Source organism: Rousettus aegyptiacus, unplaced genomic scaffold, assembly GCF_014176215.1.
Source record: "Rousettus aegyptiacus isolate mRouAeg1 unplaced genomic scaffold, mRouAeg1.p scaffold_m13_p_4, whole genome shotgun sequence".
Classification (NCBI taxonomy): Eukaryota; Metazoa; Chordata; class Mammalia; order Chiroptera; family Pteropodidae; genus Rousettus; species Rousettus aegyptiacus.
The window spans coordinates 11789306-11815028 of record NW_023416307.1 but is presented as its reverse complement, the minus strand read 5'-3'; the positions used below and the strand labels follow the sequence as shown (position 1 = coordinate 11815028).

General features: G+C 36.8%; 1 protein-coding gene and 1 pseudogene across 2 annotated transcripts in view; both read right to left on the bottom strand.

The window, feature by feature from the left end:
- The window catches only part of MRPL39 (mitochondrial ribosomal protein L39), a 131427-nt gene that overhangs the window by 21437 nt on the left and 84267 nt on the right, over positions 1–25723 (bottom strand). The window lies entirely within an intron of this gene.
- On the bottom strand, positions 1839–17475 carry LOC107508536 (annotated as a pseudogene).

Sequence of the window (25723 nt, the reverse complement as noted above, 5' to 3'; positions counted from 1 at the left end):
AAAATGAAAGGAAGAGAAATACAAGGATTGAGCTTGACCCTGATTGTAGGAGTCAAAGGAGTCAAAGTTGCAGACCCAGAGGGTTTGGAGAAAACCAAGAGACAACCATACTAAAATCTCAGTGTTTTGCAAGGAAGGCCATGGTCAGGACAATTGAGTGCTGCTGAGATCAGGTAAAACGATGACTAAACTGGGTGCCAAGCATCATGCCAAGTGCATAGTGGTCATTCCTCAAATAATGCAAAAAGTCAGTGCAAGTTGGGTCAAATCTAAATGACATCATATACTAATTATACCCTGCTGCTAATTTTCCTGGGGTAAGACAGAAAACAAATCCCAAATAAGAGTGTTTGTTGTTCCCTTCACTAGAAATTCATCCCTTTTCAATAAGCCCTTGGGGATCTGTCCAGCCCTTTATCTGATGAGAATCTGCTCAAGCATGACCTTTTTAAACTGATATTTACTGAGTTTCACTGTCTCAGGCACTGTTTTAAATTCTTAAATGTACAAGATCATTTAACCCTCACACCACCCCATGCAGAAGGTTAAATTACTACCCCATTTTACAAATGAAGAGAACAAGGCACAAAGAGAGCAAATTTCTTGCTTTGGGCCATCCATCCAGCAAAGTAGCGGAGCAGAGATTTAAACGCAGGCATTCTGGCTTCAGAGTTTATACTTAAATCATCTCACCATCTCTTCAAAGTCCTCCTTGATAGCCCCAAGAAGATGTCAATGCCTTTCATTCACACTCCCATGGAACCTTGTGCATGTATCTTTCATGAAACTCGCAATCTATTTGATAAATATCTAGAGCAGTACTGTCCAATTAAAATTTAGTGTGAGTGACAAATATCAGCCACATACATAATTTAAAATTTTCTGGTAGTCACATTTTAAAAAGAGAAAAGGAACAGGTAAAAAATTTAATGGTATGTTTTATTGAGCCCACGTGTGATGGTTAATTTTATACATCAATGTGAGTAGGCTATGGTGCCCAGTTGTTTGGTCAAACGCCAATACCAATATTGCTGTGAAAATATTTTTAGATATGATTAATATTTAAAGCTGTAGATTTTAAGTAAAGCAGAATACTTTCATAATGTAATGGACTTCATCCAATCAGTGGAAGGCCTTAAAAGCAAGGACTGAGGTTTCCCAGAGAAGAAATTCAAACTCAAGATTGCAACATAGAAACCCAGTATTAGTTTACTAGGGATGTCATAAGAAAATACCATAGACTGGGTGGCTTAAACAATAAAAATGTACTTGTTCAGAGTTCTAAAGACTGGAATTCCAAGATCAAGTCTGGCAATTTGGTTTCTTCGGAGGCCTCTCTCTTCCGCTTGCACAGGGCCAACTTCGCTCTTTGTCTCCACACAGATATTTCTCTGTTCTCGTGCATCCCTGGTGTCTCTTCCACTTATTCTAAGAACATCAGTTATCTTAGATTAGGGCCCCACCCTTATGACATCGTTTAAATTTAATTACTTCTTAAAGGCCATACCTTCAAAAACAATCACATTGAGGATTAGAGCTTCAACACATAACTTGGTCAGAGGTGGGGGTGGGGAACAATTCAATGTACTACACTGCCTGAGTTTTCAGCCTGTGTGGCTTATCCTGCTGACTTCAGACACAAGATTGAAATATCAACTCTTACCTGCATCTCCAGCCTGCCAGTCTGCTCTGCGGATTTAGATTTGCAAGCCCCTATAAGTGCATGAGCCAATACCTTAAAATATATCTCCCTTCTCTCTCTCTTGTCTCTGTCTCTTTCTCTCTGTCTCTCTCTTGCTCTTGCTCTCTCTCTCTCTCTCTCTCTCTGTAGATAGGTAGGTAGATAGATAGATAGATAGATAGATAGATAGATAGATAGATAGACAGACAGATAGATAGTAGACAGACAGGCAGGTAAATACCATGAGTTCTGTTTCTCTGTAAAACCATGACTAATACATCAGTACATCCAAAATATTATCATTCTTACATGTAGTCTATATGAAAATTATTAATGACATCTTTTACATTCTTTTCATATTAAGTCTTTGCATCTCAGTTTGAACTGGACACATTTCAAGTGCTTTATAACCACACGTAGTTAGTGTCTATTTTCACACAGTGCAGGTCTAGAATAAAGCAACAAGGTAAAGTGCAAAGAGGAAAAGGTGTGAAGACAATGACCTGGGTTTGAATTTTAGTGTTGCTGAGGCTCAGTGAATACTAGCTCTAATTTCTACTCTTCTAACAGAGGATCTCTCTGAGCCTAGGTGTCCTCAGAAATGAGGGATAACAGTATCTACCTTGGGAAGCTGTTGCAAAAACCCATTGCGAAGCTCCCAACAGAGTGCCTAGTAAAGTATAGATGCTTGATAAACTTTTGTTTCCCTCTTAGCTCTCATACCTGTTTTCCTATCTTCCCTCTTGAAGGAAAAGATCTGTATTTGTTTAATCTTTGTTTCTCCAGTCTGATTCATTGATAGATACTCAACAAATGCTTGTGGAAATTAATGAATGGTCCTATGTTACTGTAATGGAATATAACCACTTAATCATTCATATTTTCTTTTTATTAATTATTCTTGAAAACACTTGGGCAGTACTTGCAAGTTGTAGAGCTGTTGACTTTGTAGTGGATGGCTGAGTGAAGAGACGAATCAGATTTGAGTTTGGGGATTTGTGGAAAAAGCCTGTTAATCTAAAGGAATGGCAGCATCACAAATAAAAGCAACCAGGCAATATGTACCACAGATATCTCTGACATAAGAATACATTGAATTTTTTAAATTCATTATTATATATAATTTTTCATTCCTGGGGATAAATTTGACAAGTGTTCATGAGAACACAGAAATCTAGTTTAGATAAAAATATTTTTCCCCTGCCAATGAGTATATTAAAGAGCTAATTCATTTGCAAAAGTAAAATTTTCTGGCAACATGCCATTTCATGAAGATACCTGACATATGAGTCAGGGTTTTCCAGAGAAACAAAACCACTAGGACGCATATAGATAGAAAAAGATTTATCATAAGGAAATGGCTCACATGATTATGAAAGCTGGCAAGTTTCAAGCTCTTCAGCTGGCAAGCTGGAGACTCAGGAGAGCTGATGGTGTAGTTCCAGTCTGAACATTGGCAGGCTTGAGACCCAGGAAAAGCTGATGCTTCAGTTATCGTCTAAGAGTAAGAAAATATTGATGCCTCAGCTCAAAAGCAGTCAGGAAGAAGGAGTTCCTTCTTGTGCGGGTGAATCAGCCTTTCGTTCTATCCAGGCCTTCAACTGATTGGATGAGGCCCACCCACGTTGGGGAGGGCCATCTGCTTTACTCAGTCCATCAGTTCAAATGTTAAAAATGCCCAGAATAATTGACCAAATGTCTGGGCACCCCATGGCCCAGTGAAGTTGATGCATAAAATTAACCATCGTACCTGACAAGGTACAATTTGTCACTGCAACAGAGATTTCTGTCAGAACTTGATATGTCAATAAAGCATTCCTTCAGTCAACTCTTTCGCTCTCTTTTTCCTCCCTGCTCTGCCTCTTCTCATTACGCTATTTCCTTTCCCTCTTCCTTATACAAGCTGTTGGAGAAAACACTTTGGGATGGAAACTAACATTTGTGGTACACCGCCACTCTGTGCCACATATGTGATAAGGTATTCTTTCATGCTGTTCCCACAAGATGTGGGAAGGCCAAGAGGACTCATCAAAGTGACAACAGCCTTGGGAAAGCCACTGCAGTCCAAATTCTGTTGCTCAGCCTTGTCTGTATGAAAACTCAATCTTGGTGAAACTTGAGAATTGTAACTTATACAAACTAGACTGAGGAGACCTCTATACAAACCAGGGGAGAAAAACTCATTAATTATAATGAGGAATACGACGGCCAAGGGGCCCTTTGGCCAAAACATTCCTTCTTTGTAAAGTTATATCAGAAATCAAATTATAATCAAATATTGCTTAGTGAATATAAATACAGAGAGAGTAGGGGCTGATTCAAACAAGATACGCCGTGGCATCAAGCGAAGAATAATTAATGCTATGATTTCAACAATCAGCACCAGAAAGGACAAACCTTGGGAACAAATTTCTCTAGAGCTCTCTGCCAAAGTGCACTTCATGGATTCCTTATTTCCTTCTTTCATATGCCAGGCTGACCGACTCCCTTTCTGTTTAAAACATTATTTCTTTTAAAAATATTTAACAGGTTACAAGTCAAGTCCTATTGATTTATAAGCTATTTTGTTTCAGTAAGATAATTTCCAGATTTCTGCTGTTAATTGCCTTAAGCTTTTGGGGTGGGGAGATTGAATCGATTGACTGATTTTTTTACCTCAAGTTTTCAAAGATAATTTCACTGTTTGACTTTCTTTTCCTTAGTATCTATTTAATGTTTATAGCAATTCTGTTCTGGTAATATATTGCTGATTACCACAAAATGTAGTGGCTTAAAACAAGAACCATTTTGTTAATATTCTCAGCACATTCTCAATACTATTTTCAGCTCAGCTTATTGGTATAACTGACATTGGGATATTCTAATATTTTTAAATGGTGTTTTGGGGCTCCTGACAATTTTTGGAAGGAGTAACTTTTATATTTCCTGCTAAACGATCTTCAAAAATGTGCTGCCCTTTAGACATTTTGTACTCCTTACTACTTGCACAATCATATCATTCCTGTGTTCAACCTCTTAGAAATCCACAGAGTGACTGGCTAACTGATCTGTTAGACCACTCCATATTAAGATGCTAATGATGGTTAAAAACTGAAGGTGATGTCCTCTTTTAGATAACATTATTCTTCAATGCCTTAAGCTAAATGAGTTTGTAATTTTGAAATACAAGCATCAAAGCAGTGATATCTGCCATACTTGCTGCTAGATAGGAAAAAAAAATTATCTGGGAAGGGGAGACTTGAAGCTAAGGAACCAATTTATTTACAGGAAAACACATATTGACCCACAAGACATAATTCTTTGATAAGAACTGCCATTTAGTGACAGGCAGCACAGGAAGGTAAATTTACGCATAATAGAAAGATTTGTAAAATTATATTAATCTTTATAAAGGGTTTATAATCTCTGACAAAATCCTCTTTCTAATAAGTAATGTTAAATAAAGAATCACAAGGCATTGGGGCATCTAGGCATAGACCTCGTACTTCATACTAAGCATCACTATTTTAAAGATCTCATAAGGGATATTCATTAGATTCCTGATACTTCATGGTTACTAGAATGCTGAGACCTCAGAGAACATTTTTTTCTTGTGGTTTTCCACAGAAAACCATGAAGTACAGGAACTGTTTGTAAGCTACTGTGTTCATTTATTCAACAAATATTTGCTGAACGTTGCTATGTGCCAGGAACTAACGAAGATTCAGGAAACACAGCAATGAGCAGGTGTGACTCCTGCCCTGAGGAAACTTGAAATTTGGCTCTCAAACCTGAAATCATATTGTAACTTTTCACATTAAGGAGGTGGAGGACGGAGGTGGAGGCAGGGGGCTTGCGGGAGGTGAAGCAAAACAGAAAGAATACGCAAAGCAAAGGAAACCACTACCCATACACGACAATATACGAAAATCCCTCCCTCCCTCCCTCCCTCCCTCCTTCCTTCCTTCCGTCCTTCCTTCCTTCCTTCCTTCCTTCCTCCGTTCCTAACTCTCTAGCTAACATCATTTTTCTACCATAGTGTAATGCCTAGGGGAAAAAAATTCTAGAGGTAGAAGACTGGATTCTACAAAGGAAAAGAGTTGAGAAAGAGATAAATCAGAAAAAAAAAATGTGTTTATGTAAAGCAGAACTCTGGTCCTAGATTAACTCTCCAAGAGCAAAATTTTTGTCACAACTACATCATTTTTACTTAATGGTTTTCACAATATTTTAAGAAATATTTTAAAATATTTGAAATATAATCCTAAAATATTTTGTGAATCATTATATTCCATCTCACTTTTTCCTCTCTCTTGTGAACTGTTGGCCAATTAAACAGTTTCATTTTCACTTTTTCAAAATGATAGTATTAAAAAAAAGAAGTGAAAGTATGAATCATAATATAATCCAATGTTCATAGTGAGATATCCATTTATAACTCAGAAAACCAATGGGTATTTCCAAACTGATGTCATTCATAGAAAGAATCCCATGTGTTGTAGAATAAGAAAAATTACATGGGGGAACTGGGGGATTCAGAATGTATGTGGGATAGCCCCAGCTAATTATTTTTATTTAAAAAAATTTTTTTATTACAAAGATTGATCTATATTTCAAATACTTCATTTGACACTCATCTTAGAAATCACACACTGGATTTTGGATTATACTTTTTAATTCTGATAACTGAGATGATATACACTGAGATTTTACTTTAGAAAGCATAATACCAATATAAGTGGTTTGTGTAACTCAAGGTATTCTTTCATTTTCTTTAAAAAGCTATATTAAAAAAATTACCATGAAATTCTGCATAGTTATTTTACTTACAGAAAATAAATTTCATCCAAAAAAAAATCTCTGTTCAAATTATTGAAATTGATTTTTATTCTTTTCTGGGGGACAGAAATAAATATGAGTCTTATTATTTTCAATTAAACAATTAAAAGAGGATTTTTTTTCCCTTCACTATGTTCAGTTTTTAAAAACTTAAAGAAGTTTATAGTATATGTTAAATAAGTGATATTACACAAATTCAACATTATCCAGCAAGTACTTTCATCTGGATTGTCTACATTTGCTTGGAAAATACTTTGGCTGTATTAGTTCTGCCATATTTGCTGCTACGGTTGCTGGTTGGTTGGTTATTTGACACAGATCCTGATAACCTACTGGGAGGCCAGGCCAAGTCTCTCCTTTTTCAATGAGTGATGTCTTTAGTTCCCTTTTAGCTAATGTCTCCAACATGAGAACTCCACAGAGATCACCCCATTCACTATTCCAGGTAACACCACTAATTTGATCTTTGGTTTCTGAGGCTTATCTGGAGCCCAGTGCTTTAGCCGCAATATCTAATCCTGATGCCTGCTGTGAACTGCTTTACTGTCCTGGATCTTTCCGTGGAGCTGCGGGTGTATCTGCCAACAGGATGTTCTGACCCCATATGACTGAGGAACCAACTTTTAAATGTATCAGAACATTACATCCTTTCTCATTCTATACGCAAATAGAAATTCCACAGGATTAAAGACATACGAGCTCAAAGTAACCTTAAAAATTTAAAAGAAAACATAGATTATCTTACAGCATTAAAGAAAAGACTTCTTAAAATATAAAAAATTTCATCAATTATAACAAATGTACCACTCTGGCAAGGATATTGATAACGGAAGAGGCTATGCATGTGTCGAAGTAAAGGGTATACTGAAAATCTGAGTGCTTATGCTCAATTTTGCTATGAACCTGAAACTGCTGTAAAAAAAAAAAAAAAAAAAAAAAAAGTCTATTAAGAAAAAACCAGTAAGTATAAACTAAGAGATAAATACATTTGATGACATTAACATTTCAGATTTCTCTATATTAGACATCATAAACAAAGTTAAAAGGCAAGCTAGAGACAGAGAAAATATTTACAAGACATTTGAGAAATAATTGCAATCCGGAATATATAAAAATATCCTCTAAGTAAGAAAAAGATAAAAATTCCAGTAAAGAAATCGATATAAACCTTCAGTTCACAGAAGAGTAGCTCTATATAATGAATAAGATATGAAAAAAAGCTATGAGTTGCTAATAGAAACATGAAAATGTTTTAAAACAAGATACTCTTTTATGTCCACCAAGCTGGAAAAAATCCAAAAGCCTGACAATGACACGTGTGGTGGGGAACTAGGGGAAACAGAAACTTTCAAATTCTTAATATTCATCACTGGTGATTAATGAACATTGAAGTTTTACTATAGGGAATGTAGTTGACATTTGAGAAGAAAAATATGAGGTTGAGAGGAAATCGATATAATTTGGAAAGCATTTTGGCAATATCTAGCAAAGCTTGAAGCTTAGGACCCAGGAAGTCAACTTCTGAAGTATCTAAAATCCCAGAAAAACTCTTGCGCAGGAACACAACGATATTCATGGCAGCATTTTTATGATTCTAAAATGTCTGCCATTGGGGAATGAATCCTCTCAGTTTCATTTGTGTCAATACCAAGCATGTGTCTTCCCCTCTGGGGTTTTACCACTCCCTTCTTTATGTTGTTGAAAACCAGGCACAGATCCTATCTTTTTGCTCCCTTCTCTTCCCCCCACACCTCCCTTTTTCCATGGGAACATCTTTTTAGGTTAGAAAACTCACCTCCAATCATTTCTCTAGCCATTGTACTTGGTCGACTCCCACAAAGCCTCCATTTTGCCTTTTCTGGCAATCTTGCCTGACCTCTTCTGATTTGGGTTACTTGTAATTCATAGCCAGAAATACTATCCTGCCTCACACTTCCTCAGGGCCAAAATCTGCTTGAAAGAGGAAGAACCGAGGGAGGAAAATATATATCAGGAAACGGAAAAGCATAGATGAATAACTTCAAATATTATCCTACCATATTCTTCTCCTAGCAAATCTTTGGACAGTGACACCACATGCAAATTGGCACCTAAGTCTGTGGGCGGGGTGAGAAGGGAAGCATGAATATCTGGCCAATTTCTTGACTCATCTGGAAATTTCTACTCAGACCTGTAGTAGATGGACCTTCATCCATCCATAATTTTCTGCTGCTCTCATTCTTCCCACCCTAGGAAGCTAAGCCTGGCATAGGTAAGGGCAGAACTTCTCCTGAAGAGGATTTTAGTGCATGAGTGCACCTAACTGAAGAGAGCTGCCCCCAGGCAACCTAAAGACCACTGTACAGGAGAGGGTGGCTGTCAGTAACTGCAGGACACTTGGGTGGCCCAGCCGTTCTCTTCCTCGTCGATCAACAGACTTCTCCAAATCTCTATGCTCGATAAGTCAGAGGCAGCCCCCTGCTCCCATTTAAGGGGTAGACAATGAGGCTGACTGCCATATTGGTGTTCAGCCCTCCTCTCACCCAGCCTCCATTTTTTTGGCTTCCCTTTTATGATATAACAAATGAATAAATGAGGGAATGTAAATAATCTTCTTACACCTCCCTTAAATAACAAATATGAAGAATTGAGTGTGTACTTGTCCCATTTTCTCTTTGGTCAATCATATAACCTGGTTTTTTTTTGGGGGGGGGTGGCTGGGGAGAGGACAGAGTTGTTTTTGGTTTTTTGTTTTTCATTTGTTTTGCATTTCAGTTTGAAAGCAGTCACTGTACATTAACTGAACGCATTACAAAAATAATTATGGCAGACACCTTAGTTGATCTTTATAATAAATTTGTTCATTTGGTCTTCCCTATTTCCAGCATCTCTATGGTCTTTTTCATTTCACCTTTTATAGGGCCAGCTAAAGTTTGCTTCTTTGAAGAGTATTCTCATGAATGAGATCATTCATGCAGATGATGCCATATTTACCAAGAGATCCAGGAGTCACTGTGTTACCTGTCAATGCAATTAGCTTCCTGTTGATTTTGCTTTAACCACGCTTATAGGCCAATTCACTCACTGACTTCAGGTTCGGGTACCTCCATGAAATATATGGTTCTACAATCCTCAGTATGTTAATTAGAGCCTTGCTGAGCTTAACAAAGGTACCATTGAAGAGCTGGTAAAGGTGAAGAAGCTGCATCACCTTTCAGACCTTTGGGATCACACCGTTAATGCTGATCCTGATGACAAAGGCCAGTTTGGGTTCTGCAGGTACACAGAAGTTGCCAGCTTTTCTCGCCATCCCAGCCATTCTTGTCTCAGTTCTATATATCTGCCTATATTCCTGTAATAGTGTTCAACTTCCTCAAAAATCAGCTTCTTCTTTGTCTTTCAAAATATCTTTTGAGCAAACTTCTTTCTGAAGCATTTGATCTTCAGCTCTGCAAAATTCCTTCACTCTTTCTTAAGAGTTTCTGGCACAGCAGGCACCATTTTTCTCCTCTTCTATATTTTCTATGGTTCCACCAGGGAAAGACCACTTAACCCGTTTTTAGGTTTTTTTTTTTTTTTTTTTGACAGGCTGATACTACCCATTTTACTTTGAATTTGCTTTTATTCATGTCACTGTATATTGTGAACATTCCTCTCATTTGGAACATTTAAATATCTCAATTTATCATTTTCCATTGTATATGCGTGTGCATGCGGCAATTTATTTAATTCTCTATTCATGGGCATTCAGATCATTTATGATTTGACATGAAAAACAATGCTACAAATAGCATTATTATGTTCTTTATCAAATGTAATTTTTAAAATATAAATTAGAATTCTAGAACTGGAATTACTATATAACATATAGTAGTTTTGATTCAAATAATTGCTGTCACATTTATTTGCAAAAAAAGTTGAGGAATTCACACTCCTACCACCAAAGTAAGGGAATGTTTACATCCCGAGTATTTGCCAGCAATGGTTGTTATTGCCTGTTTAAAACATTTGCCAAACTAACAGGTGAAAAAATGGTATCTCATTACTCTTCTAATTCAGTATCCTAGGGTCCGGGCAAAGATCTAAATTCTGAGCAAAGAAAAATATGCCTGAGAACCTGAAACTCTTAGTTGCACATCCTAGTATCTCTTTCTCCACCTGACCCTAGTTTGAGACCTACACTCCTCCTTGCAGAGGTCTGAGAAAGTTGAAAATAGCCGGTGTTTCTTTAATACTGTTTTCTTTCAGCTCAACAGAATTATGTCAACTGTTATTACAAGGAAAGGCCATCAGCACGCCAGTTTAAAAAGGAAAAGGTGTGTCCACCAGCTAAAATAAATAAAAGAGCAAAACCCATAGAAACAGCTTAAAACCTAACAGTCACAATAAGACTGAGGAAGCCAGCAGGACAAAGCTAAGCTCAATGCTTATAAATTCAGGGTGTCTCCCGAACTTTTACAGCCTATTTTGGGAAATTAACCACAGAACAGCCCTGAAAAGGTCTGACGGTGGCAATAATATTAAAGAGGGGTTCAAATGACATTAAAGAGGGCTGGGTGAAAACGGTGAAGGGACGAAGAAGTACAAATTAGTAGTTGCAAAACAGTCATGGGAATTTAGAGTGTAGCGTAGGGCGTATAATCAATATTATTGTAATGGTTGTGTGTAATGACAGATGGGTGCTAGAGTAAACGGGGGAGTTACTTCATAAATTTTATCAATGTCTAATTTTTTTTCAATTAAAAAAGTGTATTAACTGTGGTTCTACTTTTGGCTCCACTTGATACCAATAATGAAAGGGTGACCAAGCATAAATTACATCACACTAATGTATGGACACATCTAACTTCATTGTACATTGAAACAGATATTGATACAATCATAAAACTAATGCTGCTTAATTTTAAGTCAAAGTCTGTGAGAAAATATTCTTCATAAGTAGCAAGTAATTCAACTCCAATTAAAAACAGTCTTATTAATTGATAGGGGTAATAAATTGACTTTTAGAGGATATAAAAGTCATCTAAACTTTCTAAATCATATTGATCACATATTGAGGGAGAGAAATGACAAGAGAAATAATGGCACAAAGAAAGCCTTTGCCACAATGAGTGAAAGAAGCAGAAATTCTGGCACAAGATCTTAAGACAGCTCAGGACCAATATATCCTACCTAAAACATAACATAGCTTCTGGTGGCTGGATAGAAGATCAGAGTAAATAATGGACAGCTACTATGTAAAAAAAAAATCACTAATTAATATATGGATAGATAATACAGTATAGCGAGACATTCTTACTGGAATACAATGTATACATTTCTATTTGCTTCTCACATGGTATTATAATGTTTGTGGATATATATGTTCACCTCATCTATTAGACAATATTAAGCTTTCAGGCATGAGACTCTTTTATTCATCTTTATAACACCCAAAATTTAGTACAGCGTCAGGTACAAAGTACGTGGTCCATAAATGTTGACTATAGAGATGAAAACATTGAAACATGCTAAACCACTGGAAATACTGATGTAGTTGAATCCGTTGATACACCAGGGCTATGGACTGAATTCTATCCTTGCAAAATTTCTATGTTGAATCCCTAAACCCCAACATAATTTTATTTGGAGATGAGGCTTTTAGGAAGTCATAAGACTGGAGTCTTGATTCAATAGAATTGATAACCTTGAGAGAGAAATCTCTCTCCATATAAATATGCCAAAGAAAGCTATATGAGCATACTTGGAGAAGTGGCCATCTACAAACCAGGAAAAGAGCCTTCTCAGCAGTTATGGAATTGGTTGGCACTTTGATCTTGGACTTCAAGTCTCCAAAGTCTCCAAATTGTGTGAAAATAAATTTCTGTTTAAGCCATTCATCATATTGTATTTAATTATGGCAACTGAAGCAGACTAAGACAATCAAAACCCCAGCACAATTTCTGATGCTTTTCTTTGGTTTCATAACTATGAACAAGACCAAAGAAAAATGACTTTTTTAAAGTCATAATGATCATCCAAGAATGAATTTTAGTACAATATTTGACATGCACAAATTTGAAAGTGACTGAAAGCTTGAGAATAGTATGTAACAAAGTAGAGGGGGGGTAAATTAAAATACAAGTTGTAAATTACTTTAACACACAAAAAAACTGGGGTCTATGTGGAAACTTTTATTTAGCCTGCATCTCCTTTGACAGAAGACTCTATGATTAACTTTGATAAAGCTTGATAACCATTTCAACCTAATGTAAATGCCCCATTCTCTTCTGAGATTACATCAAAGATTGGCAGCAGATTGCATGTTACTTTTAAACTAGAGCAGGTCCTCAAGTAACGTTATTTAGTTCAGCATTGAATCATTATAAAGTTGATGAGATGCCATAGGAACCTAATTCTTATTTATATCAATTTCCCTATGGTAAAATTGGTTTTATTATACATCATTTTGCTTAAAGTCACAGAACCTATCAAGGACATTAAGTGAGGAGGGCTTCCTATATAGTAATTCCTCTTTATCCGCAGTTTTGCTTTCCTTGGTTTCAGTTATCTGTGGCCAAATGCCATCTAAAAATATTAAATGGAAAATTTCAGAAATAAGCAATTCATAAGTTTAAATTTCAACTGTTCTGAGTAGCATGATGAAATCTTGAGCCATCTTGCTTCATCCTGCCTGCGACATGAATCATTCCATTCTTCAGTGTAGCCATACTGTATAAGCTTCTGGCTCATTAGTCACTTATTAGCTGACTAGGTTATCAGATCAGTTACCAGATATTCTGAGAGAAGAGAGACCTAGATATTCACATAACTTTTATTATAGTATATTGTTATGTATTTTATCATATTAGTTATTGTTATCAATCTCTTATTGTGCCTAATTTATAAATTAAACTTTATCATAGGTATGACTATATAGAAAAAAGCAATATATATAGGATTCAGTACTATCCACGGTTTATCCACAGACTATATCCTCCAAGGATAAGGGGAAACTATTGTATAGCCCCAGTGCATTTTCTAAATACGAGAAAGGAAATCCTTCAAGTGTTTCTTATGAAACATGGAATTTCACAGAAAAAGAAATGTCATTTATTTCCTATATTTGTCTCATGGTATGACATTTTTATGGAAAGCTGTTAATCAGAAAATTGCAAACCAAAATTATTATTATAACAGTTTGCAACTTCACCCTCACTATAGATTCCTTGAATGGAAATTGCCTTTACAGAGTAAAAGGATTAACTAATAAATGTGACACATGCTTTACACATTACCATTATGATGCCCAAAACGAACATACTAGTGTAGATTTAGAAATCCAGACCTACGTTACTTTCTCACATTTATCAACTTTTAAAACAATAGAAGGATGTTTTAAGCACAAGAATGCTTGACATTGTCATAACAATGAGAGCAACTTAAGTAGGACAGTGGTTTCATTTTCTGAAGGTAATACTTTTTTTTATTTTAATTTTTTTTCTTCAAAATTTGAATTTACCTCATTCAGTTCCTGGTCTGAAGATACTGGTAATTTCTAGGGCATTCTGACATATTTGTCATCATTATCTCACCAACAACTTTAAGAACTATCACAGTAACACGTGAACTTCTGAAAATTAAAACTCTAAGAGTGCTCTCTTTTACTTTCTATACTCTTTTTATAGGTAATTCTGAGTCTTGTGACTTGAATGTTAATTTTTCCTATGGTAAAAACTTTGAAAGTAAAATTCTGAGTTTTATTCTTTATTGTGTTATTTTACTCTAAATATATGTCCAAATAGCTTCTCCATACTGTATAGTATTGTACCATATAACAAACACTTGTAACTAGGTCAACATACATTGTTTCTAAGTACCACCAAGGAAACAATTTTGTTACCCCATATTAGAATATTACCAAGGTAACAGGACTAAATGACTCATTGAATTCTTGGCTGGAGTGCTAAATGCTGCAAGCAGGACTAAATTGAGGGCTCAGAAGACTGATGCAATTGTGAAAGTTTCTTTGAGAGGTCATAAAGTGACTCTCATCCAAAACACAAAAGCATCAAATAGAGGAATGTGTTTAACAGAAAGAAAAGTAAATATGGAAGACATAGAAGAAAAGACCTAAGGTCTCTCCTCCTCTCTGAGAATACACATGCATGCCGATTATTGACCATGAGTCTTAGAGGAAGCAAACGAAGCTGATCCACATGACAATACTTTGTCCTGCATGATTTAGAAGGGTTAAAGAATAACCAATTGCCACCCTACAGGGCTAGAGCCACCAATGTGGGAATAACAGGAGGACATTTGGAAGAGACATCTGGATCTGAAAAGGAAGAATTAATACATCTTCAGTCATTGTGACTGAGAACGAGGACTTTCAAAAAGATCAAGGATTTGGTGGCATGGAAAAGAACTCTCAACTTCAAATACAAACTACCAATATAGTGTATCATATTGTTTTATTCATTCAGTCAGTATCTATTATTGCTTCCTATGAATGAGATACTAGATAAAGATACAACACTGAACAAGCACATATGATTCCTGTCCTCACACAGCTTACAATCTAATCTGCAGATAGATTCCACACTCACCTGCCTTTTCTCCTTTTCTGCTTCCTTTGCTGGTTCTTCCCTGTCACCTGACCTCTATAATCTGGAGTGCACCAGAGCTCCGTCCCTGGGCTGCTTCTCTTTTTTATCTACACTCTTCCTCTAGTTGATCTCACCTAGTTTCATGGCTGTAAGTACTACCCACACACTAATGACTCCTAAATTTACATCCCCAATTGGAATCTCGCCTCTAAATTTCAAATATCTGCCCAACAAATCCACTTGAAAGGTTTCAAACTAGGTGACCAGAACAGAACTCCTGATACTCACTTATCTGTCCCTCTGCAATCTTCTCCGTCAAAAATAATGGCAACTCCCTCCTTTCAGTTATCAACCAAAAACTCCAGGCATTGTCCTCAGTGTCTTTCCTTCTCTTAGGCTCTAAACAAAACTTGTCCGTAAATTCTATTTCCTCTATCTTCAGAATTTGCCCAGACATAAACCTAGTCCAAGAAACAATTATTTTTGCCTGTATTAATGCAATCGACTCCCTGTTTTATATGTTTGCCAAGCTTCAGTGTATTTTCCAAAATGCATAAATAGAAATTCTATTAAAACGCAATTTCATTCCTCTACTCACATCCTTTCGATGGCTACTCATCTCACTCGGAATGAAAGCTAAAAGTCTTTGCCATGATATATGAGGACCTATGTGACCATTACTCCTCTGACTGCGTCTCCTGCTACCTCCTTCCCCTTTTTTTCATTCTACCTTAACTAAATTGGCCCTATCGCTGTTCTCTGAACAGAGCAGGCAAGCCCCTTGCTCAGGGCTTTGCACTTAATGCTCCCTCCGCCCGAAATGTTCTTTCCCCATAACTATCTAAATGATCTTCAGAGAGCAATGGAGAGTGCACTTCAAAGTTTAGAAACCTGCATTTCTTTTCAAATGTCTTTGAACTCAGACTAGTCATTATTTTGTACTGACCTCATACCCAATTTGGTTATATATTTGTATATCCTTTACATACAAATACTTTACAGATGTTTTAAGTCTTGTTTTAAGCCTTTTTCTCCACTCAGAGAATTCTAATTCTAACCATCAATACCATATACTTGACATTCATTTTTGTCAGATCCCAATTTTAACGTAAATCATAGTTTAACATAAATCATAGTTAATACAGCCTGACTAGTGGCATCAATTAATCCACAAATGCCAAAGGATATCGAACAATGATAATTTTTCTTGTCTTTAAAATCCTGTCAAGATGGCAGACTTTGCACACCAATTTACTCTAATACCTCATAAAACCCTAATGATAAAAAAGTATAAAAATTAATAAAGTCATTGGAATTTCTACCAATAATGTGGTAGGGAAATGGTTGGGGGTGTGTGTGATAAAACAAGCCGGGAACGTCTTGAATAAACTGCTCAGTATCTAGAAAGTTAAAAGCTAATCATATAGATAGGACATATTATTATCACGGTTTTCCCAGGACAGTTTTTAACCCTGAAAACATTTTGCTAAGTGAAAGAAGCCACAACCTTACATATGATTCCATTCATATAAACTGTCAGAATAGTTCAAACATAAGTCACCGCTGGGGGGAATCTAAGTCCCTCGCTGTCCTGGTGGTGCTGGTGGGGCCTAGGTCCTTTCTACCAACACAGTAAAGAATTACAAATCAGTGAAGATTAGGAAAAGTAAGATTTATTGAGGTATGTTTCAAGACAGAAACAGGCTATACCAAAGAGGGCTGTAGCCTCGTAGAGGAGGGAAGGTCTGTCTTATATCTGAGCCATGATGGGCTGTTACTAGAGTGGCGCTAGCTGATTGATGTGTGAGGTCATTTTGATTGACAGTTAGCTGTTGTCTAACCTACTGTTAATTGCCTATGAACCTTCCGAGAAGTCAGTCTGTTATAATTAGATTCATGAACTTCCGGGCATATGCATAACATTGTAATGATGGTATAATGAGGCTGAGTGAAAAGAAGGTTAGAGTACTCCTTACTGCACAACCATTTGCAACTGGCCTAAACTGGTTTCTATGCTATGGTCATTTATTTCCTTGTACTTCAGGATGTAGGGGTATTGTTATTTGAAAAAAATGAGCTTTTCTCTGGGAGGGCTAAGGGAAGGTCCTTTGGGTTGGGGCATCAGTGTTGTCATTTCTATGGTTACGGAGCCTGGGCCTTCGCTTCTGTTGCTCATGGTTACCTAACTACCTAACACATAGACACAGAAAATAGATTAGTGCTTGTCAGGGGCTGGGAAAAGGAGAAAATGGGAGGTGACTGCTATATAGGTATGTATGCCTTTAGGAGGTGATAAATATGTTAGGAATTGGATAATGGTGATGTTGGATAATTCTGTGCATATACTAAAAACCACTAAATTGTATTGTACACTTAACACTGAATTTTATAGTATGTGAATTATATCTCAACAAAGCTTTAATTTTTTTGAAAAAATATGCAAAGATTAGGGGATGTAAAGTACAGCCTAGAGAATATAGTCATTGATATTGTAATAACTATGTAGAGTGCGAGGTGGTACTAGACTAATCAGAGAGATCACACTGTAAATTATTAATGTCTAACCACCATGCTGTCCACCTGAAATTAATATAAAATAATATTGAATGTCAACTCTAATTGAAAAAGAAAAATGTAAAAATTAATGTTTTAGAAGACATTTATATAAGTAACTATTACAAGGCAAGAAATGGTAAGAAAGATACAAAAAACTAAATAAATTCTTATCAGGATTCAAGAAAAGGATCATCACTTTTAACTGGGATTATTATGGCGTCTTATAAAAGATATAGCAATAAAGCAGAACACTGAGAGCTAGATGGTATTGGGAGTGCTTTTGTTTGTTTTTTGGTTCTTGTTTGTTTTAAATGAAAGGACAGGTAAAGAAAGACAATACCAGTGAGTGAGGAAAATGTATAAGCAAAGGCCTAGAGGTAGGAAATGAAGAAGTGGCACCATTATACAAATCCTACGGGATTGTAAATGAGGTGTAGATGAGGATGAGAATGCCAAATTGATGATTTGTAGATTACTCTTTAGACCAAGGCTTTTCAACTTCAGCACTATTGACATTTTGGACCAGATAATTTAGAGGGATTGGGAGCTGTCCTGGGCATTCGAGGATGTTTAACAGCATCCTGGGCACCCCCTGCCCAAGTTATGACAATCAAATATTGTAACCGCACACAAACTTTATTTCTTTAATATATTTTTTTCTGATCCAAGCTGGTTTTGCGCAGATGATGGCATTGTGACTTACTTGCCATTGTGGGGACCACCTCCCACCTCCCACCCTTATCCTCTGTATTGCCTGCTCCTTTAATCTTTAAACCTTAGGACATAAGATTAACCAAGCCCCAGGTCTATAATTATGAGGACAACAGGTTTCAGATGGACTTTAGACTAAGGATAACATCTGGGCTTTAGATGTGTTTCAGCCCCAGGCCCATGGAAGGAGAACAACAACCCACTGGCCACAGGACCAGGCCTTGGGACCAGACAGGATGGCGCCAAGGCTGATTCCAGAACCAGATGCTATGATCAATCACCTCAACCACCTCCAATCACCAAATAGTAGCACTCACAACCCAATTTCCTTAGTTTCCTTGATTTTCCCCTGTATAATCTATATTCCTGAGACACGTGAGGAGCTAGGCCTCTGAGCAATAGCTTGTCTGTGCCTCCAGGACTTGCAACTCTCTAATAAATTTTACTTTCTTTGCTGCAAAATCTGCATATATCTCTTCTTTGGCTTAGATGTACATATGCAGATAGACTCCTTTATCTGTCCAGATAACAATATGTCTGCAGATACTGTCAAATGTCCCCTGGGGCCAAAATCACCCCAGTCGAAAACTACTATTTTAACAAAAGAGAATCACTGAAGATTTGAAGTAGAGGATGACATAAGAACTAAAATCAAGAAAGATTAAACTGGTGCATCTTCACATGCTCACTGGGTAGAGAAGGTAGGGGAGAAAAGTTAACATACTTTTGCAATATCTCTAGTCAAAGACAATAGAGTTCTGCAATATAGAAGAGGTCACAGAGTTGGAAATGAGAAATTAAATTATATGTATTTATGGAAGAAGATACTTATTATGAGTACAGACTTAATCAGGCTTATCAACATTTGTTATTTTGACAGGGAACAGGAAAAACAGGAATCGAAGATGACCTTGCTATGCTGAGCCTAAGTGACAAGGTAGTAGTTGTAACAAATGGAAAACAATAATAAAAGCAGATTTAAGAGGAAAGGTGAGAAGTTCAATTCGTTGAACTGCTAAAAAAAAAAAAAAAAAAAAACACGTTAGAAGAATATCCAGATAAATATGTCAAGCCAGAAATTGGAAAATTGAGACTGAACTTTGGGGGACAATTCTGGAATATCAACATAGATTTAGAAGCTCTTTACATGGAAAGTAGAGTTGAAGTCATGGGATTAGATTGTGTAAGAGGAGAGCTCAAAATAGAAAAGAAAGCAGCCAGGGAGAGATGCTTCTGGAACACCTACGTCTAGAGGGATTATCATATAAGGGAGAAAAAAAAGAGTAGTTGGAGGAGTAGCATAAGAAGAAGATAAGAAAGTCTCTAAAGAGACACATAGGAGAGATTTGGACAAAGGGTGATGGGTTGGTTGATTAATGGTTAAATTGGCACAAGAAGTTAATATGACAAATGAGAAAATGGCTATTGGATCCAGTGAATAGTAAGTTGCTGGGGTTTATAAAGAATGCAGTGTCAACGTCATAAGAACAGAAAATAAACCAGGACAAATTTTTAAATACATATGTGCTGAAAGTGGGTATTTAAGAAGTTCATTGGTAAAGGGGAAAAGAAATAAAGCAATTGTGTTTCTCAGATAGAAGTTATGCATATTTGTAAGCGATTGTGAAATTAGAGAGTAACCTAAAAACGTAAGGAAGATGGATAGAGGCAAAAGAAGTGATACTTAATGGAGCATAGTTCCAGAGGAAATGAGAAAGTTTTGAATTAAAAAGCGCAAATGTTCAATTTTGTGGAAGAGGAATATATCATTTTATAAAACTGGGAAAAAAAATAAGAGATAACATAGTATGGTAATAAATTACAGGTTTGAGGATGGTTCTCTAAACTAAACATCTTATATGAAATTTAATCTAAAATATGTTTACATAGAGAAGAATTGAATATGATTTTCCTATTTGCGGAACTCTTGGAAAAGGGAACCTTGATCACCCGTCTCAGAGCCAGGTGTTCACAGACTTAAGCCAGATTTTTATGGTGTCCTTTATTATTCTGTTCAAACTCAATTCCCAGAACAGCAGCACATGCTCAGTTAAATATGATATGAAAACACATCACTAACACAAAAATGTTATTTTTGGATTATCCATAGAGTTTAGTCTATTTATGTCTCTAGGCTGCCCAGTGATGGCAAGTGATCATGTTATTATAGCAAAATATCTTCTTAAGTAAGTTCTATTGTAACTTACTCTACAAATACCCAAGGTTTGGCATCAAGAGAAAAGAGGAAAATAAGCAGAAATATTGTACAATTTGAATTTCATTTCTTATCCTCTGAGAAAAGCTGACTATTTCTCCCATTCTCTTTCATTCAGCTTTCCTTTATATATCAGCAGAAGAATAAAATAAAAGAATCCTATATTGTGAAACAGTTAATACAAAATGTCAATGAATCATAATGGCAATTATGTAAATTGGGCAAGAGTTTAACACTCCCAAATATTTTTTCCATCCAGTAAATGAGAGGAAAGTATTAGTATTCTTTTTGCTGTTAAATTATTATCCTTGTATTCTTTAATTTGTACTATATGAAACTATCATAACTCCCAATAAAATATGAAGCTCAATTAGTCTTCACAAATAAAGATATTTTCTTCCATCAAAAGATACATCTTAACAAAAAAGCAGGGTGCAAACAAATAGATGCATCAAGATTGGCAAAATATTGATAATTGTTGAGGCTGGGTGATGTGTATGTGGATTTCTTTGTCCTGTTCATTCTACCTCTGAGTATTTGAAGATATTCATTTATAAATAAATAATTAGTATGTAATTCTTATTATGAATGTCTATGAACACTTTCTCTCAGTTCCAAAAGATAAAAATCTCATATTCCTGCTCTAGAATCGAGAAATGTGGTAAGAAAACCAAATAGCGGTGGCCTTGTACAGTGTGGCAAGCAGAATAAGTCCCTCAAAGATGTTTACATCCTAACCCCTGGAACCAATAGATATATTACCTTATATGATAATTATTAATTTTCTGTGTCACCTTAACTGACCGTAGGGTGTACAGATTAAATGTTATTTCTGGGTGTGCCTGTGAGGGTGTTTCGGGATGAGATTAGAATTTGAGTGGATGGACTCAGTAAAGAAAATTGCCCTTCCCAAGGTGGGTGGGCACCACCTAATCCACTGGGGGCCTGACTTGAACAAAAGGCAAAGGAAAGGACTTTGCTCCTGCCCTACACTGGGTAGCAGCGATTACTACCTGTGAAAGCTAGTGGGTGAGGTTGTGCCAAATGTTATAGACCGAATGCTTGTGTCCCCCTAAAATTCATATGTTAAGACCTGAAAGCCCAATGTGATGGTATTTGGAGGTGGGGCCCTTGGAAGGTAACTAGATTTTGATGAGATCGTGAAGGTGATGTCCTCATGATGGGATTAATGCCCTTACAGTAACAAGAAGAATCATCAGAGCGCTCTCTTGCTCTCGCTCTCGCTCTCTCTCTCGCTCTCGCTCTCTCTCTCGCTCTCTCTCTCTCCTCTCCTCTCCTCTCCTCTCCTCTCCTCTCTTCTCCTCTCCTTCTCTGTCTCCCCTTCTCCTGCTTTTCCCGCTCCCCATGAGCAGGCACCAAGGAAAGTCCACATGAGCATACAGCACATAAAACACAGTCATTATATTTAAGGCAGATGGCCTAAAGCCCTGAAGCAGGTCTTCACCAGACATTGAATCTGCAGACACCTTAATCTTGGACTTCACAGACTCCAGAACTGCGAGGAATAAATTTCTGTCAAGTCCCCTAGTCTGTGGTATTTTTTTATAGCAGCTAAAGTAGACTAAGACACCAAGGAAACAGTGTGAGATAATATACAGATGTACGAATGAATCATTTGTGTTAAGAGAATGGCAAACAGTTAAGACAGCTAGGATGTAACATTCACATAGGGGACAGAAGAGAAATGTCAGAGGACCTGGATGAGAAGCAGGAAGAACCTGAGATTCCTTGGGCACCACTTTCTTCCTAATTGTCTAATGTTTCTGGCAGTTACTGGTTTCTACTTTCTCTTGAGATGCACTATTTCTAGAATAACAGGAGTACTCAAATAACTAGCTAGCCATAATAAAAGTGGAAGTGACTTTAACTGCTCATTCAGAGCTTGAAAGAAGAGTTCAACATTCCCAAGGCAGAAGAGCAGTGAAAATGCTGCATCTAAGAACTCTATTGATGTCCCAAGATGACACAATGAGACTGTGCAGAGAACTATGTTACAAAGAGGCACTTAGGTATCCTTTTATCCAACCCTCAGACTGCAAGCTGTTTATGCCCTTGCTTTGAAATTGACCCCTAGCGATTTGCAGTTATTTTTGGAAATGCCCTTATTTTAGCAGATAGTACTCCTCAAGCTCTTTTCACTTTGTGATGTTATGATCAAATGTTAGAATGATGCAGTAAACAGAGCAGGATTGCCACTACATTTTAAGTAGCTGAGGTATAAGAAATTAGTGTGAATTTGTAATTAGGACGTCGATATCACTCAGTACAATTGTCACAAAAATGCTGTTCTAGATCCTTGCTATTCAAAGTGGGACCACATACCAGAAGCAACAACAGCACCACATGAGAATTATTAGAAATGCAGACTCTGAGGAGACACCTATCTACTGGTCAGAATTTGTATTTTAACAGAGTCCCTTCATGATTAATATGCATATTAATATTTGAGAAGTACTGACCTAGGCACTCACACAATTTTAGTATTACGTTAAGAAAGCATTTCCAGCACCTCCAAGACGCTGAACACACTCATCAATTTATCATGCTTTAATTTTAAAAAATAAAAGAAAATATTATATTCTGGTTGCTGGAATGTAGAAGATAGGGATTTCCAAGCACGTAAAGGCACAGGTACGTAATAACTAGAGCACGGCACACAGTCATGTTCAATTGCCCTAAGGTTCCTAAACCAATAGAATAAGAAGAGTAATTAGCCCAGTTTTGATCAAAGATAGTCAAGTCCCTGGATTATTGTTTAGGCCATATGCTCCTAGCATAGCCAGCTCTTCAAGGAGATTTCTGTATATCACAGACAACATGAGAAGCACAGGTACACTGTGTATAACCTGCCTAGGACTTTGACCTCCAAATGTTTAGTACCACCTAAATAATCTCTTAATTTGGACAACCTGTGACCCATGGATAATAATGATCTACCGAGGCATCCTGGCTCTTTCCTTTACCCTGAACTCCAGACTGCTTCCTCCTTGGCTTTCTAAGGCCCAGGATTCCTCTGAAGTGGAAGGCAGTCCAAGCCAGACATCTTACCTAAAAAGGAAAATTCTCCAAAAGAGGCAATGCAAAACAAAAAGGGAAATGATCCAAATTGGAAGTGGGGGAGAGAAACAGAGAGAGATCAAAATTCAAAGAAAACTCCATACTGAAGGTGAACACTTAGTATGTCTTTATAAACAAATAATTCCATTATGGCTACTTCCTTCATCATCACTCAAGGCCAATTATGTCACCTTGTCCCATAGCCTGTATCACACATCTTTCTCCTTGGAGATGGATGAGGATGGCATAAGGGTTCCTTGTTAGAGGGGTTGAGTTCTCTCTAGAGGTTAGTTCTCTCTAGTCTTCAAGACCTATAAAAGTGTTCAGCAAGCTATAAAGTCAACCCTTCAACTCTCAACTGCTGCTTTTACAACTTTTCTATTTTAAATAAGATCCAAAGATATTGGCCAAAGCTATATAAAATTGCCTAAAAACTAAAGCCAACTACATATCGCCAAACCCCAAGCTACTTTTGCCAACCTATCTACCCTTATACTCCTTATATACTTCCTAAGCTCCAATCGCACAATGCTCTCAGTAAACCAAGCACATTGTCTGATATACAGCAGAGGCTCAATAAAAATTTACTAAATAAGCAAATGACTATGTGCCTTCTTCCAGAATAGCTAACATCATCCAAGATTATTGCCCTCCCTCATCTCCACCCTTAGAAATTTTGCTTCTTTCTCAAGTACCTACATGAACATCTTTTCTATGAAGTATCTCCTGACCCTCTGAGTTAAAATTATCTCTCTTCTTTGCACTTCAATAGAAATTTTTTGTAATACTATTATGAAGCTTGCTCTATCCCTCTCATGAGCCATGCTTATGCTACCTCTACTAATGAGGAAAATCAGCCCCCCATCACAATCAACAGAAACTGATTTCATGTGTTCAAAAGTTACCTCAACCTACAGAGAATATCCTATATGCTTCATGCCCTAAATGTCATAATTCTCTTTGTTCTCTGGAATAAATATGGTGCCTTATTTGTTTTGTTGTGTGTGTGTTTTTTTTAAGTGAACCTGAATACTTTTTCACAAGCATATTTTGCATTATTTACAACTCCCCTTATTTTCAAAATGTAAACTTGAATCTCTTCATATAAGTTCGACCTCCATTACATTTTCTCTACCCTTTTTTCAAATTATATACTTGAATCCCTTTCTCAAATGTATATGTTAAATTTATTTGTGACTACAAGGGCCTTCTTTACCTTTGGATCCAAAAATAATGCCTAGAAAGATCAGGAGAATCTTAAGTTTTAGTCACAAGTAAATAAAAAACTGAAGCATAATAGTCCTTGGCTTCTGTCTGATGATCAATCCTCCTCATTTCTCTCCGTGCAAAGATTTTTAACTAAATGTTGAGTCTATGGGCTTATTTTCACAACAATCTGGTGTAGCCGAAAGGACCTTGAGCGAACGGACCCCGAAGATAGTGGAGTGGGCTGTAGAATCAGGACTGAGTGAGCATACAAGACCTCTTGCTCTACTTCTACAGTCTCCTTTTTATCTTCCCTCCACTGCCAAGAGGTTCCAGCCAAAGCTCCACCCTTGAATTGCTTTTAGTTCAGAATGGCTTTTGTTGTTTTAGGTAAGGCTTATAGACCAAGACCATCTGTTTGTCTAGGTTCTGTGTTACCCCTCTTCACCTCTTTTTTTAAAAAGTGAAAGAAAAAAAGAAAGGGAGAAAAAAGAAAAAAGAAAAAGGAGTCAAAAATTTAAGATTTTTTTAAATATTTGTAAGTCTTGAGCATATAATCATAATTATAATCATACTAATAGAGAAGCTCCAACAGCAAGAGAATATTTAAAGAAAGAGCCAAGAGAGGAAATCAGCCATGTGCACTTGGAGAATCTGCGAAGACATAGAATTCAGGAACACCCACCTCTATCCCCCACTTTTATATCTGTATGTGACAGTCTCCATAAGAGAAGAGAGCCTCTCTGTCTTACTAATCATATTACCAGTACTTACCACAGTGGGAGCACATAGTAAGCCATTCGAAGAGAAGAAGGAAGGGAGGAAGAAAGAAAAAGAAAGAAGGAGGGAGGGGAGCCAGCAATGAAGCATCACTTTGCTTTCATTCTATAC